General features: G+C 40.0%; 1 pseudogene; it reads left to right on the top strand.

Annotated features, from left to right (window-relative positions):
* Positions 1-4,157: 4,157 nt before the first annotated feature.
* Positions 4,158-4,927, top strand: LOC134730544 (citrate synthase, mitochondrial-like; annotated as a pseudogene).
* Positions 4,928-6,510: the final 1,583 nt, after the last annotated feature.

Genomic DNA, 6,510 nt, shown 5'->3' with positions numbered 1-6,510 from the left:
AACAACCTTCTCAATCACTGAGGTCTCAGAGTAAAGAATTTGTCTAGACATAAACCTAGATCTATGATATGCATTATAGTGAACACAGGGAGTTCTGTGATTGGGTAAAACCACCCAAGTCTTAGCCATACTCAGAACGTTGATGTCTCCAAAACCCTTGGAGAAATGGTTGATTACCAGGTATGTAAAAAAATACATCCGTAAGGGAAATCCTTACAAATTACTTGAGCCATACTTTTAGAGCAATAAAAGATTAAGTTCAACTGCTTTAAAAAGTAAGAAACGCAAAAAAAAAAAAAGTATTTAATTCAAAAATGTAATTCAATGGTTCTCTCAATGGTCTTACAATTATGAAAAAAGTTAGGATGTCATACAATCAGCTCCAAACACTCTAAATGCATTCACAGAATAGAATCTGCTCCCTTAAATGAGCATTTCTAGAAATTGACAGGCAAAATCCTGAAGGTTTTTGTAATTGATATTGTTGAACTTCTGCTATTGGTGATTTCTTACTTGAAACATAATTATTTTAAAATTTCCAATCAACTAATAGGTTACGTAAACATTTCTGAGCATATCAACATATGGTAATTAATTTCTCCTTATTAATCCATTAAAGGGACTTTATAAAATAGTTTACAATCCTGTCTATGAAGCTGATGCTAGTATCAAATAAATGCTCCAAAATCATTCTATACATCCACATAGGAAATAGAGCACATTTACTGAAATTACAGCAATCTTTGTCAGCACAATATTTTTAGCTGAGAAAAATCAGATATGTAAAATAATATTTGTCTTTATAATTGAGCTTAGTTGCTGGATGGCAGAAACTTAATTAAGTCAATTCCACGTATTTTTTTTTTCTCAGCCACTTCAAAGTTTTTCGGTCAAGTGAGGCATAAACTCAGTTAGTTCTGAATTGGACTTTTCCCTCCCCTGGGGTGTCTAGTTATGAGAAGTGGGTGGAGGTGTCTGGTGTTAAGTTGGTGGTTGACCTCAGGCAGGACCATCCCTCCACTAGGGGTAACACAGGCAGACACTGTGTCCACCTGTTCTGCAGCCACTAGCCCAACCCACTTTCTAGCATCCCCTTATCACAATGGGGAGAACTCTTCAGGGACAACTGGCTTATAAATAAACTATTTTCCCTTTTGAGAGCCAAATATATTGGTGCCTTATAACGTGCTCAGGCACAGTGGTGCCTTACAATGTAGTCAGGCAGTATTCATACTCATTTTTTCAGGCCCTAGGAAAGAGACAAATCCTCCAGGATCTCATGTTCCAAGCATCTCTTTATCTGGTAGGAGTGGAGCCAGAGTAGGGGTGGATTTTATAGTTCCCCTAAGATGCCTCGCTCACAAGAACTTCCAAGTCTTACCCTCTTGCGTTAATTGAAACTCCATCTTGGAACCCCCTCCTCTGGAACTAAGCCTTACCATCTAATCCATCAGTTATGGTTTATAACAAAAGTTATTTCCCTGATATCATCTGTAGGCAATGTATTCAATAAACAATACTTTCAAACAAAATGGACACAGTTTGAATGATTTATACCATAATCAAAGTGCATTCAGTGTAAGTGCCTGATGCAGACTGCCATAAGCCTTGAAAACTGCTACGTAAATGGCGAATTGCCTTTGTATCTTTCTAAAAGCAAAAGTCGTCACCTCTCAGTAAATTCCATCAATTTAACTTTCCAAGATAACATGTAAACACTATTTTTCTCTCTTTTAGCACACAGTGCTTCATACATGGTAACTCTCTGATAGATGATTCCTAGACGAATACCTTTCTCTTGAAGAAATTTTTTCCAAATAATTTATCTTAGTGTTCTAATCAGAACCTGAACAACAACAAAACAACAACAACAACAACAACAACAACAACAGCAAATATATAAATATATCCATTTTTATAGCAATTCTAGTTCAGGGTCCTATGAGATCCGAAACAGCGTGGTCTTCCAGATAAACAGTACCATCGGTGATTAGGTGTGTGCTCATTTTGTTTAGAACTAAAGCATCAGAATGAAAGACTAGGCATTTCCAAAAAATCCCAGGTGTTTCCAAAAGAGAGGAAATGGAAGAGTGAAGATTCTTTGTGATTCTAAAAACAGAAGATCTTTAAGAGACACTTAAAAAAATTCACTACAATACAATCTATTTTGCCATGTTACTCACATAACCAGAAATTATAGGCACCATGAATTGGAATAAAGTGGGTGCCCAATGAGGTAATTATGCCCACTTTCCTATTCATGGTGGCCTTAGGAACTACAATCCTTTCATTAATGGCCGTGGGAACATCCCAAGTCAATATTTTTATTTCCTGTTTTCACCTGCCAGTGGTGAGTACTTTTCTCCATTTTCTGAATATATGACTAAATTTAACATGGGAGTTATGACAAGACATGCAGGAAGCTGCCCAGGCCAAATGAACTGAAAAACTCAGAACAATTTTAAATATGCTTTTTGTTTTGAAAGAAGTCTTGAAGTTCTGCAGGTCTTCATCATACTTTAATTTTGATGCTACAATTAGATTTGAAAGAATTTACATACTCCTACAAAAAACTAAAGCATTTCAGTTCTATGAGAACAAGGTAAAACTTTTTATGAATTTATTTTGATAAATGAACTATAAAATATCTGTGATATCAACCACTTTTTACTTTAGCTTACTGAAACATAAAGCAACATCTGTCAGCTAAACTTTAAATGAAATCTTTTTGAGTTTTACACTCCTTAAATATATTTTTATACAAATTATCTTTAAAATATTTGCAGTTCATTTTAGCATTTGTTTATAACCTAAACCCAATTAAACTTAGGAAGGAATATTAAGCCATCATATGTATATTTTCTCAGTAAATCATTTTTAATCAATTCAACAACATGTAGCCTTTTTATCTGAAATGAAACTTTGGTAGCATACAGATATGAAGTGTATTGGTTTTCATAATCATTTTTGCATTTCTGTTTTTTCATTTTTTCAAACAAATAGATTTCGTAAGATACATGTAAAAATACAAGCCAGCAATCTGTTCCTTTTGTTTAATCTGTCAGAATATTAACCAGAAAATGTCCTGCTGTGGACTGAACAACCAAATGGTAGAATTGGGTCTATTGTAAGAGTAAACAGATCTTCCTTTTGGTGCTTTTTAAAATATGCATTATGTAAATGTGCTTAGTGTCTCTGCCAGAGTAATCCAGAAAAGAATTAGAAATGAACGGCTGGGTCAAGGGGAGAAAAAGAGTTGGGAGGGACAATACACGGGGCTTCCTCCTGGGATAGACAAACACAATGGCAACAGAGAAGAAAATGTCAGTGTAAGTTGCCAATTGTATAGCAGATGATTTGCAGTCGTGTGGCAAACAGACCTTCAATTTCCAGGCACACCTACAGCCAAGGGTTTCTAATAGTCCTGACTTGTGATGGCCTTTCTTCAATTGCTGCATTCATCAAACTTAATTTCCATCTACTTCTATCATAAGGTGCCTGTGTGTATTTGTACTTTTCTCAAACTTTAGTCACATTTATTTATTTATTTATGTATTTATTGAGATAGAGTCTCACTCTGTCACCTAGGCTGGAATGCAGTGGAACGAGAGGCTCACTGCAACCTCTGCCTCCTGGGTTCAAGCGATTCTCCTGCCTCAGCCTCCTGAGTAGCTGGGATTACAGATGGCTGCCACTATGCCCGGCTAATTTTGTGTATGTGTAGTAGAGATAGGGTTTCACTGTGTTGGCCAGACTGGTCTCGAACTCCTGACCTCAGGTGATCCACCCTCCCCCCTTGGCCTCCCAAAGTGCTGGGATTACAGGCATGAGCCTCATTTTAAAGAACAAGAACCTTGTCTACCCATTGGCATGGCCTCTGGTGCAGCAACATAGGCTCCTGTTCCTGCCACAGCTCTCTCCTTCCTTCTCTGCCCATCAGAGCCCAGAGTTGGCCCACCATGGCTTTACTCACTACTGTCACCCAGTTCTTGGGAACAAAGGACGTATCTTGTCTTGTTCTTGCTGCCTGGCATGCCAGTACCTCCTCCAGGAATTTGGAAGACATATCGGCTTACCTCATACCCAAGGAGCAGGCCAGAATTAAGACCTCCAGACAGCAACGTGGCAAGAGGGTGGTGGGCCAAAACACTGTGGGCATGATGTGTGGTGGCCTGAGAGGCAAGAAGGGATTGGTATATGAAACATCAGTTCTTGATCCTAATGAAAGCATCCATTTCTGAGGCTTTAGTGTCCCTGAGTGCCAAAAGCTGCCACCCAAGCCTAAGGGTAAGAAAGAACCCCTGCTGGAGGGTTTATTTCAGCTGCTGGTGGCTGAACAGATCCCAACAGAGGAAACAGGCATCTTGGCTTTCAAAAAAGTGGGCAAAGAGGACAGCTCTACCCTCCCATGTGGTCATGATACTGGACAACTTTCCCACCAATATACATCCCATGTCTCAGCTCAGTGCAGCCTTTACAGCCCTCAACAGTGAAAGTAATACTGCCTGAGCATATGCAGAGGGTATCAAGTACTGGGAGCTGATTTATGAAGACTGTGTGGATCTGATCACAAAGCTACCTGTGTTGCAGCAAAGATCTACCAAAATCTCTACTAAAAGGGCAAAAATGTTGGGGACATTGACTCCAAGCTGCACTGGCCCCACAATTTCACCAACATGTTAGGCTATACTGATGCTTAGTTCACTGAGCTCATGCATCTGTACCAAACCATCCACAGTGACCACGAGGGCAGCAATGTAAGTGCCTATATCAGCAACTAGTTGGGCAGTGCCCTTTCAAGCCCTTATCTGTCCTTTGCAACAGCTATGAATGGATTGACAGGCCCTCTACGTGTACTAGCAAATCAGGAAGTGCTTGTCTGGCTAACTTAACTACAGAAGGAAGTTGGCAAAGATGTGGCAGATGAGAAGTTATGAGACTACACCTGGAACACACTCAACCCAAGATGAAGTTATTCCAGACTATGGCCATGTAGTGCTAAAGAAGATTGATCCACGAGGTACCTGCTGTGAGAGTTTGCTCTGAAACACCACATAATGACCCCATGTTAACTTGGTTGCTCAATTACACAAGATTGTGCTCAATATCCTCTTAGAGAATGGCAAGGCCAAGAATCCTTGGCCCAATGTAGACACACCCTGGGGTACTGCTCCAGTACTATGGCATGATGGAAATGAATTACTACACTGTTCTGTTCAGAGTGTCTCAGGCATTGGGTGTACTGGCACAGCTCATCTGAAGTCATGCACTAGGATTCCCTCTAGAAAGGCCCAAGTCCAAGACATAGATGGTCTGATAAGTTTGTGGACTCTAAGTTGGGATAAAACTAGAGACTGGGGGAAAAGTGACTACCAGAAAGTGAAGACACTTTTAAAAAAAAGTCTACTTTGGTTTTAAGGGGTCTTTAAAGACTTAAGATTAAATTGTATCTGAGGCACTGATAATAGATTTGAGGTTAAAATGTAAATTAAAAGCTTAAAAGATGAAAAACCTAACCAACTCCCTTCACTTCCTGGTATGAGTTGCCCATCAGCTGCAGAATGACCACGACTAATGCATGTGTAATGGGTTAAGTTTGGCCCCCACACCATCTCAGAGTGAGAATCTGGCTCCTCTTTCCCTGGGTCAAAGCTGGTTGCAGAGAATGTGCAGTCACTTCTGAGATTTTGCTTCTACTCTGCCAAGTGCACAATAAGCCAGCAAGCCAGGACTCTTCCCTTTCTGTTTCCATAGGAATGATGTTGGATAATCAGCTGTACCAAGTCCCTCAGCCCTCTCCTCTGCACACTAACACCTCCTAGCAAGACCTATTGATTAGCTGGACATGCTTTGGCAATTTTTTATGCTACCAGGTGAGCATAAAGGAATGACGTTTGTTGTAACTGGCACCCAGTGTTTGATGTGATTTCTCTTTTCAAAACCATCCTATTAAAATTAAGGTCTCAGAGTGTTCTGTTTCCCATTACTTTAATACTCACCCCCATTCAGAATTTCTACACCTGTTGCACCTCAAGGTAAGGATGTTTGGGACCTCCCCATCTTGGTCCTCACCAGAGACCTCTTTCAACAGTTCTGTCTGATATGTGGTCCCAGTCATTGGGTTTTTATCAGTGCTTAATGTGAACTAAATATTTTACTTCCACAGAACACAAGCCACTACCCTCTGACCTTCCCCTGCCCTTCTAAGGTGCTGTGGGGCATAAACAGGGACTCAGGAATGATAGCATGATAGCTTCAGGGTCTGGTCCCAGGAGTATTAGCACCTCTTTTGGAACAAGAAAACGATTCAAGATTGGACATGGTCTCCTCTGATTATTGGGTCCTGGAGTTGAGAGGATTAAAAATAGTAAGTCTTCCTCTTCATCCTCTGCCTCAAGAAAATGCTCCCTTATTTATCAACATCGTTTTCCTATCCTACCTCAAGCGCTCACAGTACAGTGTTTGTCTTAGAAGCCCCATTTGCACAGGTTTTCAGAAACTCAGAACGCT

This window comes from Pan paniscus, chromosome 5 (assembly GCF_029289425.2).
Source record: "Pan paniscus chromosome 5, NHGRI_mPanPan1-v2.0_pri, whole genome shotgun sequence".
NCBI classification, from domain to species: domain Eukaryota; kingdom Metazoa; phylum Chordata; class Mammalia; order Primates; family Hominidae; genus Pan; species Pan paniscus.
Note: the sequence above shows the minus strand (reverse complement) of the source record. Positions and strands in the feature narration are given on the sequence as shown.